Genomic DNA, 13,921 nt, shown 5'->3' with positions numbered 1-13,921 from the left:
TGAGGGTTGATGTGCTTGATCCATTTTGACCATGAGATATAGGACCAGAATTTGGTCAATTGGCCCATTGAATCTGTTTTGCCATTTCATCATGGCTGAACTAATTTTCCTCCCGACCTTAATCTCCTGCCTTCTCCCCATATCCCTTCATGCCCTGACCAGTCAAGGCTCAAGCAACCTCTACCTTAAATATACATAAAGACTTGACATCCACAGCTGTCTGTGGTGAAGAATTCCACAGATTCACCACTCTCTGGCTAAAGAAATTCCTCCTCATCTCCATTCTAAAAGGATGCCTGTCTATTCTGAGGCTGTGTCCTCTGGTCTTGGACTCTCTCACCATAGGACACATCCTCTTCTATCAGGGCCTTTCAATAGATCACCCTTAATTCTTCTGAATTCTAGTGATGTCAGGCTTGGAGCTCTCTTCATATGACAAGCCATTCAATTCGGGAATCGTTTTGCTTGGTTTTTGTGCAGAAGGAGTGATTTGGGGGTTGATGATCGTGCTGCCTTCCTTTTTTTTCATGGCTACCTGGAGAATTGAAGTAGTTCAGAGTTGTATACTTTGGTAATAAATAAACCTCTGAACCTTTGAGAAGGTTAAGGGAATATGAATGGAAACTTCTTCACTCAGAGGGTTGTGAGAGTGTGGAATGAGCTGCCAGCAGAAGTGTTGCATGTCAGCTTGATTTCAGTGTATAAGAGAAGTTTGGATAGGTACATGAATAGTAAGGACTTGGAGGGCTGTTGTCCTGGTACAGATCAATGGGATAGGCAGTTTAAATGGTTTTGGCCTATTTCTGTGCTGTTCTTCTCTATGACTCTGTCAGTGGTGAAGGCTGAGGACACATTGTTAGAACTAGAAGGGCTATTGCAATGACATACAGTTGTGGACTCAGCACAGGTGTTCAACAAAGCAGCTGCCTTATCTACATTTGGCTTTAACAATCTAGAAGAGGTCACATTATGAGTTCTGAATGTAATAGACCAATTTGGAAGCATTGTACTAAAACTGCCTCCCAGGGATGACTGTTAGGTCCTTAGGTAGTGGCAAGGGAGGAGCTGTATTGAGAAGTGCAACCTATTATTGCAGTGGGAGGGGTGGGTGGGAAGGGATGAGTGGACCAGGGAGATGTGGAGAGATTGGTCCCTGGGATCGTAACAGTGCTGGCAGAAATCATGAAATGCTGGATTCTGGAGGTAGTGCACTGAAATCTGAAGACCGAGGGAACACTTCTGTCTGGGGAGTGGGTGAGATGGGTGCAACTGTTCATAAAATGGACAAAATACCCGTAAAGGTTCCAGAAGGACTACATTTCAGAAGTCTGAGAACAGACTAATAGCTGTTGCAGGAATGGAGAAATTGCAAAACAGACTGGTACATGTTACAGCAGAGAGGGTGGGAGAAAATAGTGCAGTCAAGGTAACTGTGAGAGGCCATGGGTGTATAGTAGATAATAATGGTTAGTTTGTTTCCTGAGAAAGAGATGGAGAGATCCAGAAAAAGAAGAGTCTGGGTGAATTTTAGGAAAGTGTGAAAGTTGATGGCACAGGTGATAAAATTGACAGGTTCCAATGTGTTACCAGAGTAGGTTTGGAACAAAGCTGTTACAGTAAGCTAACAAAGGACAGATGTATTGGGGGTCTATTTAATCTGCAGGAAATGTAAAGAAGGAAAAGGGAGGTTGTTGAGGGTAAGAATAAGTCTATCAGACAGTTGAGGGTGTTAGTGGAGGGGAACTGGTTGGGCCACTATTCTAGAAAACTGCAGAGATTCTTAAGACTTTCCTAATGGGAAAATAGAGGTACAGAGAGACTGGGGGTACAAGGTAAAAATAAAACAGTTGGGGCCAAGCAACTGGAAATTGTCAAAATAGTGATGGGGATGAGAGTTGCCTTAGATTTGGGTGTAAAGGGAGTGGACAAGGAGCAAGAGGATAGAGTCATTTCTTGAATGTTTGTGTTGTTACTGTTTGTGGCCTAATTTGCTTCCCTGTTTTAGAATCATAAATACACTCTAGAATTGCTTAATCAATGAGCATAAACCCTGAAAAGTGGTTAACAAAGGGTATGAGATCTTGGGATGAATAATTGAGAGAGTACACAAGTAGGGATATTACACTGAACTTGTCCAAACATTGGTTAGATCCCAGATAGTGCTTCTCTGATATTGGTCATGATAACTTTGGAAGGATATAAAGGTCTAAGAGACGATATCTTGACGAGAACAGTTCTAGGCATAAGAGATATCAATATTCGCTAGATTAGTTCACTGTGATGCAAAGAACAAATGAGATGGAGAAGTATGAGAGCATGATTGATATGGATATATCATGGGATGATGTACCCATTCGTAGCTGAAGGTCCAAAGGACAGATTTAAAATTTTGAATGAAAATTACAAGTGACCACTGCATTACGGGGAACGGGGTGGAACCTAGAAATCAGCCCATATCATGATTTTTCAATAATAGAAGGCTATGCCTTCCATGTTTGTCAAGAAATGAGTTGAACAAAAGCTTTTGTTTATTTCCTGTTTTGCAGTTTTGAGAGGCAATTTTTTTTGTTTCTCAGTTATTTTGGTCGAAATTTGTGATATCTATAAGGGCAAATTTCCATTACCCAAACGGCCGTTGCACTGGTCTCTGTACAAGGCAGGTATGAGTATTTTTTCTTGCTGAAGATCTGAAAATAATGATGGCAGAAACAAGTTAATTAGTGACCTCAAAGGAATTGGATTGTCAGTCAATTAGTGAATAATTTCAGGTTTTGTAAAAGAGCAGTGAAATGGGATCAAAGTTGCATTTGGCATTGATTCAATGGATTGAGTTCTGTGCTGGAGCAGTTTTGTTTCTTTTCGTAAACTGGCAAAGTAGTCTGGATCTGCCCTGCATAATTCAAAGGGCAGCTGAATGTGATGAGTAACCTACGGTTATACTTAGCACGATTTCAAACCAAGTGCATGGTCAAACACCACAGAAACATGCATTTGGGTAAATTTGTTCATGCAGGCCAGTTTGCCTGTCTGAGCTAGTCCCATTTGCTCATGTTAGACTCGTATTCCTTAAACCTTTCCTATCCATTTTCCTGTCCTTTTAAGTGTTGTAATTGTTCCTGTCTCTACAAACTGTACTTTCTCAGGCAGCTTGCTTATTCCATAAACACGGCATCTAGTGTGAAAAAGTTTTCTCTCAAGTCCTCTTTAATCATTCCTCTCTAAATTTTAACCTATGTATTCTAGTTTTATACTCCCCTAGTCTGGGGGAAGAAGACTATCCATGCCCCTTATCATTTTCTACCTCTGTAAGGTCACTCATCCATCATTCATTCATCCTTCATTCGTCCAGGGAAAACAACCACAACCAGTTCCTCATAACTCAGGACCCCCCAAGCCTTGGTAAAATCCTTATGCAAAATCATATAATATGGTGACCAGACTGCATATATAATTCTAGGATGTAAATGTAAAGCTTATTTAAAAAAAACTTCGAGGCTTCCTGTTCATCACTATCATGAGTCTTGTATGAGGACAGGAGTTGAGCTGGAAAATTTCTTAATAAATATAGTTGCAGCTGATGATTTGTGCTTTGAGTACTGAGTAATGTAACTTCTATTGGATAATGTTGTGGTATCTAGAGGCACAGTTTGTTTTGTAGACAGTTCATTTTATTTGAATATGACTTCCTGTGCATAGCTGTTTTTAAAAAAATATATCATTTCCTGTGCAGGTTAATTTGGATTTCAACTTGAAGCATATGGTTGAAAGACATCAATCTCCATCCTCTCTTTATTTGTCCTTGAAACAGCAGTATTTTTGCACATGTAAGATTTCATTCTGGTTTAAGGTGGTGCTCGTGAAGTACAGCGACTTCTTGCTGGTAACAAACAAAACAAAAAATTGCTGTATTAATAATACTTTTTATTGGATACGATCATTGCAATCAGTAGCCTGTAACTTCCCTTTTGGAGTTGAACTGTTGATCTGCCAGTACAACCGAGCATTTTTGTGGTGTGAGCTGAAGTCTTGAAGGTGCAGGGTGGTTGTGACGTGGTGTGTTTGGGTCAAATAGAGGTGGAGGGGCTTGGGCTCGGGTGTAAGGAATGAGCCAATAGTTGGCCATTGCTGGAGTGGACTTGGAGTTGATTCAATGTGGCAGAACCAAGGCAAGATGAATGGCAGTGATATAGGGTCAAGGTTGTGGGGCCTCAGCCAGGGGAGCTCTGAGGTTTAATCAGTTTAAGTACTGGCCCGAATTGGAAAGATCAGCTATTGGGTAAATCAAGGAGACCTGTGTATTGAGGCGGCAGGGCCTCGGCCCAAGAGCAAGAAACAGCCTTGGGTTTGGGTGATTTAAGCGCTGGACCAGGTTGAAAAGGTCAAAGAGGGCTGGAGGCAGAAGATGGCATTCATTTCGCTGCTCCACAAGATTTACTAGTCTCTGCATTGAACTGGGGCCGTGGCCTGCAACTAGTGGGCTCCTGGATCGGCTGCGGTGTAGACTCACTGTTATAAACCTCAGTTCTAAATTTTATTTACTTTTATTTGTTTTTCCTCTGCACATTGGTGTTTGATAGTCTTTTTTAAATGGGTTCTATTGGGCTTCTTTATTTTGTGGCTGCCTGTAAGGAGATAGATCTCAAGGTTGTATTAAATATACATACTTGGATAAAATAGAAAATGCTGGAAGCTTTCAGATCTCAAAGTCAAATTTAAGTGTCCAAGTAGGTGTACAGTTGCAAGAAAAAGTTTGTGAACCCTTTGTCATTACCTGTTTTTCTGCATTGCTTATAAAATGTGGTCTGATCTGTATCCAAGTCACAATAATAATAGACAAACACTGTATGCCTAAATTAGTAACATACAATTGTACTACTTATCGTCAATACTGAGCACCATTTGAGCAATTCAGAATCAGGTTTATTATCACCGGCATGTGTCATGAAATTTGTTAACTTAGCAGCAGCAGTTCAATGCAATACATAATATAAAAGAAAAAAACAAAATATAATAATAAGTAAATAGCTAAATCAATTACAGTATGCGTATATTGAATAGATTAAAAATCATGCAAAAACAGAAATAATATATACTTTTTTAAAAAATGAGGTAGTGTTCAAGGGTTCAGTGTCCATTTAGGAATCGGATGGCAGTGGGGAAGAAGCGGTTTCTGAATTGTTGACTGTGTGCCTTCAGGCTTCTGTACCTCCTACTTGATGGTAACAGTGAGAAAAGGGTGGTGGAGGTTCTTGCCTTTTTGTGACACCGCCCCTTTAAGATGTTGGCTGGTACTTTGTAGGTTAGTACCCAAGATGGAGCCGACTAATTTTACAACTCTCTGCACCTTCTTCTGCAGTAGCCTCCCCATTACCAGGCAGTGATGCAGCCTGTCAGTATGCTCTCCACAGTACATCTATAGAAGTTTTTGAGTGTATTTATTGACATACCAAATCTCTTCAAACTCCTAATGAAGTATAGTCGCTGTCTTGCCTTCTTTATCACTACATCAATATGTTGGGACCAGGTTAGGTCTTCAGAGACCACACAGTACATGGAGCTTAGAAAAATAGAGGGCTATGTGGTAGAGAAATTCTAAGCTGTTCCTAGAGTAGGTTTTATGGTTGGCACAACATTGTGGGCCAAAGAGCCTGTAATACGCTGTAGAATTATGTTTTTGTATGTTTCAGTCAGGTCACTGACAGAGCCTGCTCTTGAGAAAGATCTGTAAGTGTGCACCATGCATCGATCAAACAGAGGATCTTGGAAGAAGAATTGTAGAGATGCATGAAGCTGGAAAAGGCTACAAAAGCATTTCTAAAGACCTGAGTGTTCATCAGTCAACAGTAAGAGAAATCATCTTGCAATTGCCTGGTTTTCTGTGTTAATTACTCATAAAATATGGTCTGATCTTAATCTAAATCACAACAGTAGGAAACACAATTTGCCTGCACTAATAACACACAAACAAATGTACTTTTCATGTCTTTATGGAATCCACTGCTTAATCATTGTCCAGGCTGAATTTTCTTCTTTTGAAGCCATTCTTTTGTTGATTTCCTCTTGTGTTTTGGATCATTGTCTTCGATTAAGCTTCAGGTAATTTATTTATTTATTGATGTACAGTGTGGAGTAGACACTTCTGGCCCTTTGAGCCGGGCCACCCAATAATCCCCTGATTTTATCCTAGCCTAATTACGTAACAACTTAGAATGATCTATTAACTTGCCAATATGGGAGGAAACCAGAGCACCCATAGGAAACACATGCGGTCACAGAAAGAACGTACAAACTCCTTACAGGCGCAGCAGAAATTGAACCTGGGTCACCTCTACTGTAAAGTGTTGTACTAACCACAATGCTACTGCGCCGCAGTGATGAACCACTGCTCTGACATTCTCCTATAAAATGCCTGAATACAATTTTGAATTCATTGTTCCCTGAACGATTACAAGATGTCCAGGCCCTGATGCAGCAAAGCAGCCCAAACCATGATGCTCCTTCCATGCTTCACAATCGGGATGATGTTTTGGTGTTGGTGTGCAACCTTTTTCCTCCAAACATAGTGGCATGCATTTATACAAAAAAGTTCAACTTTTGTCTCGATTGTCCGCAGAACATTGTCTCTGAAGTGTTGTTGAAAATCCAGGTGATCTTTTGTGAAGTTGAAACATGCAGCAATGTTTTTTTTTGAGAGCAGTGGTTTCCTCTGTGGTGTCCTTCCATGAACAGCATCCTTGTTCAATGACGGTGCCAGTGGATTGTTTTTGTAATCAGAATCCTACAACTTGACTTGTACCACAGATTGGTACTGGGACTGTAATATGTATTAACAATTTGAATATATGTGATGATTCATAAGCTCAAAGATGACATGAGTATTGGTGGCTTTGATAGCAACGGGCGAGTCTCAGATCAGTGGACAATGTTGATGACTTGATAAGATGGGAAAAACATGCTTGATAAGTGTGAGGTGATGCATTTTGGCAGGGCTAGTAAGATTAGGACACAAAATGAATATTAGAGGCCTTAAGATTAAGAAAAGAGGGATTCATAAAGGTGGTAGCAGAGAGTGGGTAAGACCATAACACCATAATAAAACATAGCAGAATTATGGTATTCAGCCCATCAGTTTTACTTCACCATTCAATTGTGGTTGATTTATTTTCTCTCTAAATTCCATTTACCCGCCTTTCTTGTGAATAATCTTATCAACCTCCACTTTAAATATACCCAAAGACTTGGCCCCCACAGCTGCCTGTGGCAATAAATTCCATACTGACCAGCTTTTGGCTGAAGAAATTTATCCTTGTTCATTTCTGTTCTAGAATATCCTTCTATTCTGAGGCTGTGCCCTCTGATCCTAGACTATTCCACTAATAGAAGCATCCTCTCCATGTACACTCTATCTTGGCCTTTCAATATGTTTCACTTAGCTCTCCTCATCCTCCCAAACTCCAGCAAGTAAAGCCTCAGCTGCGCCTCATATGTTCTTTTATTCCTTGTATCATTCCTCTGAACCATCTCTGGACCTCTCCAATTCCAGCACATCACTTTCTTAGAATTGGGGCCCAAAATTGATCACAGTATTCCAAGTGTGGTCTGGCTATTGCCTTATTAAGTTTCAGCATTACATCCTTGCTTTTATATTCTTGTCCTCTCAAGATGAATGTTAATATCACATTTGCCTTTCTTAACCACCAACTCAACATTTAGACAATCCTGCACTAGGACTCCCACTTTCTTTGCAACTCTGTTTCCTGAATTTGTCCCTCATTTAGAAAGTAGTCTACACCTTTTTTCTTTCCACCAGAGTGCATGCCCTTGCACTTTACTACACCGTGTTCCATCTGCTACTACTTTGACCGTTCTCCTAATCTGTCCAAGTCCTGCAGATTTCTTGCTTCCTCAGCTCAACTTATCCCTCCAGCTATCTTTGTATCATTCATAAACTTAGCCACAAAACCAGCCATTCAGTCACCCATAAGGTTGTTAGGAAGGGACACAGCCTTCATTAGCTGGAGCAGGGAATATTATCTGCAGCTGGACAACTTTGTGCATTTCTGCTTAGCACACTCTAGGGGGTACATGATGGCATTAGAAAAGCGCAGAACAGATTTGCATGGATGCATATACTTCAGTTATGATAGGATGAACAGACTGCTTTTGTTTTCATGGAACAGAACACTACAGCATAATAGAGGCCCTTTGGCCCACAATGTGGTGCTGACCCTATAACCTACTCTAAAATTAATGCTTCCTTCCTACATAGCCCTGCACTCTTCTGTCTATCATGTGCCTATTTAAGAGTTCCTTAAATGTTCCTAACGTATCTGCGTTTACCACCATTCCTGGCAGGGTGTACCATATATCCACAACTCTGTGTAAAGTAAATTTGCCTCTGGCATTCCCTCCTTACACTTTCCTCCAATCACCTTGGTATGCCCCCTCGCATTAGCTTTCTCTGCCCTGGGGTAAAAGGTGTTTGGTGTTCACTCTATCTATCAATGCTTCTTATCATCTTGTACACCTCTATCAATCACCTCTCATCTTCCTTCACTCCAAATAAAGAATCCATAGCTTACTCAACCTAGCCTTATTACACATGCTCTCTGATTCAGGCAGCGTCCTGTTAAGTTTCCTCTGCACCCTCTCTATAGCTTCCACATTTTTCCTATAATTGGGCATCTGGAACTAAACACAATATTGCAAGTATGGTCTAACCAGGGTTTTACAGAGCTGCAACATTATCTTGTGGCTCTTGAACTTAATGACTAAAGAAGACCCCAAAAAAGCCGCCTTAACAACCCTATCAGTAAATGTGACAACTTTGAAGAACTTATGGACATAGACCCCGAAATCCCTGTTCCTCCACACTGTTAAGAATCCTGCTTAGTGTATTCTGCCTTCATATTTGACCTGCCAGGGTGAATCACTTTACATTTTCCATGTGTCACTTCTTAGCCCAGCTCTGTATCTTGTCAATATCTTATTGTAACCTACAACCTAATACAATATCCACAACTCTACCAGCCTTCATGTCATCTGCAAACTTACTAACCCATCATTCCCTTTGCTCTGACCTTCCGCTCTCCAAAGCAGAATCTTCAGTCCTCAACAAGGGCCTTATGTTTGTTCCTCTTTGCCTGCACTCCAGTGAGTTCTGTGCCTGCCATGCTGCTGAACTTTTCCTTCCATCACTTCTATGTCAGAGCCCACTTCTTTGGCAAGAATTCCACACCCTGCACTATTGACCCCTTCTATAGTTTCCAACCCTTCTCCTCTTTTTGGACATCCTGCTCTGGATCTTTTAATCTCGAATTGCCGATGATATTGCCGTCTCAACTTCAGCACTCCGCCCTCCTTCTCAAGCTTTACCCTCTCTGAATGCACTGACCTTCACTCTCTTTGCACCATCAAACCCACAGGCTAAGGCGGTGCTGTCCTTGCTGAGCCAGGAGGCAACTCAGACACCACCTCATGCCAACCCTTTGAAGTATTTGTAAGGTGTTTCCGGGAAGGATTCCTGTCTCTATATGTAAACAGGCTGACTGTAGGAGAGGGCATATTGTATTTGGTGCTGGGGAATGAACCAGGTCAGGTGTCAGATCTCTTAGTGGGGAGAGTATTTCAGAGACCATTACCTTAGTGTTGGAGAGGGATAGGAGCAGATGGTTGGGTCTTGAAGGACCGACCCTGCACTGCACCTATAAATTAAATAAATAAATAAATAAATAAAACTGGGGAGCATAAATTAAGAACAGATATACTCTGAGGGAGGGGGATGCACAAGCTGTTCTGACTCTAGGTACATCTTCTCTTTGATCTCTGATGGATCCTATCCTCACTCTGGTTATCCTCCTGTTCTTCACATATGTGTAAAACTCCTTGGGATTTTCTTTACCCTTACTCCCTAATGCCTTCTCATGCCCCCTTTTACCTTTCCCAAGTCCATTATTCATCTTCTTCCTGTCTACCCCATAACTCTCTAGAGCCCTCACTGATCTTTGCTTCCTAAACTTTTAAGGTGTTCTACATCTTGTCAATCATGGTTCCTTCACCCTACTATCTTTTCCTTTCTTAATGGGATAAGCTTATCTAAAATCCCCAGCAAGTGCTTCCTAAGCAATGATCGTTTTTTTACCTTTCCAAAATCTGCCTCCCAATCTGTTCCTCAGTGTCTCTGTTGCAACTGGGTTTGGGGGGGAAGTCCATAGATTGCTCCCTGTAGAGTGACTGTTCTCTTCCTCTTTCTGACTTCCACCCAAACTGAGTCAGTAGACAATTCCTTTATGACGTCTTCTTGTCCTGCGGTTGTGATATATGCCTGATTAACAATGCCATTTCCCCAACTCTTAATTCCTCCCTTTCCCTTTTTTTATCACTAATTTTTATTGCAACACCAGCAAATTACATTCAATACAACCAGTTGCCGATTACATTTTGACTGTTTAACCCAGCCACCCCCAACCCTCATCCCCACCCCTTCTCCACCCCCTCCCTCCCCTCCACCAACCAACTGAATAGTAATGCATACACAGACAGAGCATTCCTATTTTAACAAGATCTTTTAAGTTAGATATCAAATTTGTCCACATTAAGATTGTGTTTGGTCGTGCATCATTTACTCTTGCCAGGTAAGAAATATCCAAAAAGCTCCGAAGCCAGTGAGTACTTGAAATGTCATGAGGAGGTTTCCAGTGCTGGATTACAATCATCTTAGCTGTAGTCAGGCCTGTCAGCCAGATTTTCTGTGTTTTTTCTGTCAGGGAAAGGTGGCAGTCATTATTTAGAAGATGTACAGCGGGGTCCACTGGTAGTTGTACCCTTGTTAGTTCTGAGTACTGATAACCTTCCCCCACAAACCAAGAACCCCTGGACATTTCCATACAACGTGTATAAAAGAGCCAACGGTTCCATGAGGGCAAAATGAGCAATATGGGTCAGGAACCAGTCCCATTTAATGTCTAATTCTTGGTGTTGGATATGCTCTATGACAAAAATTCAAGTGTATATACTGATGATTTGGGTTTTTCGAAGCACCAGCAGCATTATCCCAAATCACATCCCATTGTGAGTCTTGTCACAATTCAGATATGCCCCTATCCAAGGCTTTCATTCCTGATGTGGGCATATATTTCTGGGAGTTTAATTTTTCATAGACATATGACACTATCTGTTTTGGAGCACTCTGTAACCAACTTGAAATTGCATGGTCCTTTAAATCTGACTCCCAGGGAACCCCGTAGGCTTTGCAAGCTTATCTTACTCTAAAGTAGAAGAAAAGAGAGTGTTTATCAATATTATATCGAGATACCAGTTCTTGAAAGCTAAGGATAATACTTGCCCCATTAATATCTTGAAGACCTCCCTCTCCCTTTTTAAACATCTAAACCCTGGATGATTCAGGATTGACCAGATATTCCTGCCCTTGTGACAGCCAAGTCTTTTTTGTAGTTCTAGGTACTGATCCATGCTCTATGTTCATCTCCCTTTTTCCTGGTACTACTTGCATTAAAATGGACACACTTTAAACCATTCAATTGACTGCAATTTTGCACTGTCAACTGTTTATCGTTCCTTGCAGTCTCTCTACATGCTGCATCTACCTGTATACCAACTGTTCATCCTCTGACCTATCACTCTGGTTCCCATTCTCCTGCTGAACTAGTTTAAATCCTTCCCTACAGCTCTAGCAAATCTGTCTGTCAGGACATTAGTCCCCCTCAAATTTAAGTGTAGCCTGTTCTCTTTGTATGTGTCATACTTCCTCCAGAAAAGATTGCACTGATCTAAAAAATCTGAAATCCTGCCCCCTGCACCAATTCCTTAATGACACATTCATCTGCTACATCATCTTGTTCTTACCCTTACTAGTGTGTGACTCAGGCAGCAATCCAGAGATGATCACCCTTGAGGTCCTGCATTTCAACTTCTGACTTAGCTATGTACATTCTCTCTTCAGGATCTCATTCCTTTTTCTGCCGAAGAGAATCCTTTTCTGGCTGGCTGCCAGTGACTAGTAGTGTTCTGCAGGGTTGGTGTTGGGACCATTTCTTTTTTATGCTATATATAAATGATTTAGATAATGGAATTGATGGCATTGTTGCCAAGTTTGCCAGCGATCTGAAGGTTGGTGGAGAGGCAGGTCATGTTGAGGAAACAGGTAGGATGCAGAAGGGCTTAAACAGATTAGGAGAATGGGCAAGAAAGTGGCAAATGAAATGCAATGTTGGAAAATGCATGATTATGCACTTTGGCAGTAGAAATAAATGTGCGGACTATTTCCTAAACAGAGAAAATACAAAAATCTGAGATGGAAAGGGACTTGAGAGTCATTGTGTGCAACACCTGGGAGAAAAAAAGGATCAGCCATGATTGAATAGCGGAGCCGACTTGATCAGCCAGATGGCCTAGTTCTGCTCCTATGTCTTATGGTCTTGTTATTGGTACCAATATATACCACAACTGCTGGTCATCCTACCCCTTCAGAATGTGGTGGTCCCAATCTGAGATGTCCTTAACTCTAGTACCTGGGAGGTGGCATATCATCCTAGAGCCTCTTAAGGTCACAGAATCTCCTGCCTATTCCCTAATTGTTGAATTCCCTATCACCACCGCACTCCTGTTCTCTCTCCTCCCCCCCCCACCCCCCCACCTTCTCTACTGAGCCATAGAGCCAGGCTCAGTTCCAGAGATTTGGTCACTGTGGCTTTCTCCTGATCAGTTGTTCCACCACAACCCCCCCCCCCCCCCACCCCCAAGTGTCCAAAGCCATATACCTGTAATTGAGGGAAATGGCCACAGGGTTCCTTTGTACTGCCTGCCTACTCTCTTTCCCTGACATGATAGTCACCTAGCTACCTACCTGCTGCAACTAGGGATTCTACCTTCCTGTAGCTCTAATCTGTTACCACCTCCTTTTCCTGAATGTGCTGTTGGTCATCCAGTTGCAGCTGAATGCATGCAAAACTCCCACATCTAACATGAAAGATGGAAACCAAGGAGGTTTTCCTTTTGTCTGTAACGTTGTCCCTATACACGTGTCTTAACATGAGAGATTGGATTTGAGAATAGGAATAAGATTAGAGTGGATCTGAGGAAAGATGTTTTTCTCCAGAACCCAGAAGGTTTTGGAGCACACTGCTGAGGGGGTGTTGAAGGCAGATACACTCACATTAACAAAATGGTATCAAGATGACTACTGTACTTAAATCATAAAGGTATATAAGGCTATGGACAAAGTTCTCGTATGTAGGATTAGTTTAGATGAGTACTTAATTGTCAGCATGGACATGATGGGACTAATGTTCTGTTTCTCGACTGTATTAAGATTGAGATACAAGATCATGCTTCTCTTCAGAAAGTATCGAGTACTTCATCCTGACATTCAGGGACATTGATCTTGAGAAACTCAGTTAACTGTCCACATAAAACAGACAAGATGTATAAGCAGCAGTAAGTCATTTGACTCTTTGTGCTTGCTCTGTCATTGACCTCATTTTCCCTTGAAATTTAAAATTCTACCCACCACCATCTTGAAATTGCTCAGTGAGTGAACCTCCAGGGCACCTTTGGTTATAAAGTCCAAAAATTTCCTCCTGCTTTGGGTGAAGAAATTTCTTCTCATTTTTGTCTTGAATGATCTATAATCAGGACACATCCTGTTTTAAAGTACTTTAGTGTCTTCAGTCATTTATGCTTTTAAAATGTACTAACAGTAGAAATCTTGGTTAATTGTGTAATTTTCATGTTTTAACTGCTTGTACTTGTGCCAAAACTGGACTAGTGGAGACTGGAAGCACTGAAAGGGTGAGAAAAAAGTTGCTATGAAAATGGGAGATGAAAGTCTGTAGATGCTGGATCCTGGATCAAAAAATACATTTGTCAAAGACTTCAGTGGATTGTGCATCATCTGTGAAGG

At 41.3% G+C, this 13,921-nt stretch overlaps 1 protein-coding gene across 3 annotated transcripts in view; it reads left to right on the top strand.

Annotated features, from left to right (window-relative positions):
- enah (ENAH actin regulator) overlaps positions 1-13,921 on the top strand; it is a 313,411-nt gene that overhangs the window by 108,699 nt on the left and 190,791 nt on the right. Inside the window, exon 2 of one of the 3 annotated variants that reach the window (XM_059982582.1) lies at positions 5,688-5,843. The exons of the other annotated variants lie outside the window; for them this stretch is intronic. The gene's annotated coding sequence lies outside the window, so the exon portion shown is untranslated. The remainder of the gene's footprint in view (positions 1-5,687; positions 5,844-13,921) is intronic. 3 annotated transcript variants of the gene reach the window in all.

The sequence above is a fragment of the Hypanus sabinus genome, chromosome 10, assembly GCF_030144855.1.
Source record: "Hypanus sabinus isolate sHypSab1 chromosome 10, sHypSab1.hap1, whole genome shotgun sequence".
In the NCBI taxonomy this organism is placed as follows: Eukaryota; Metazoa; Chordata; class Chondrichthyes; order Myliobatiformes; family Dasyatidae; genus Hypanus; species Hypanus sabinus.
The sequence above is the reverse complement of the archived record's forward strand: the minus strand, read 5'-3'. Positions and strand labels throughout refer to the sequence as shown.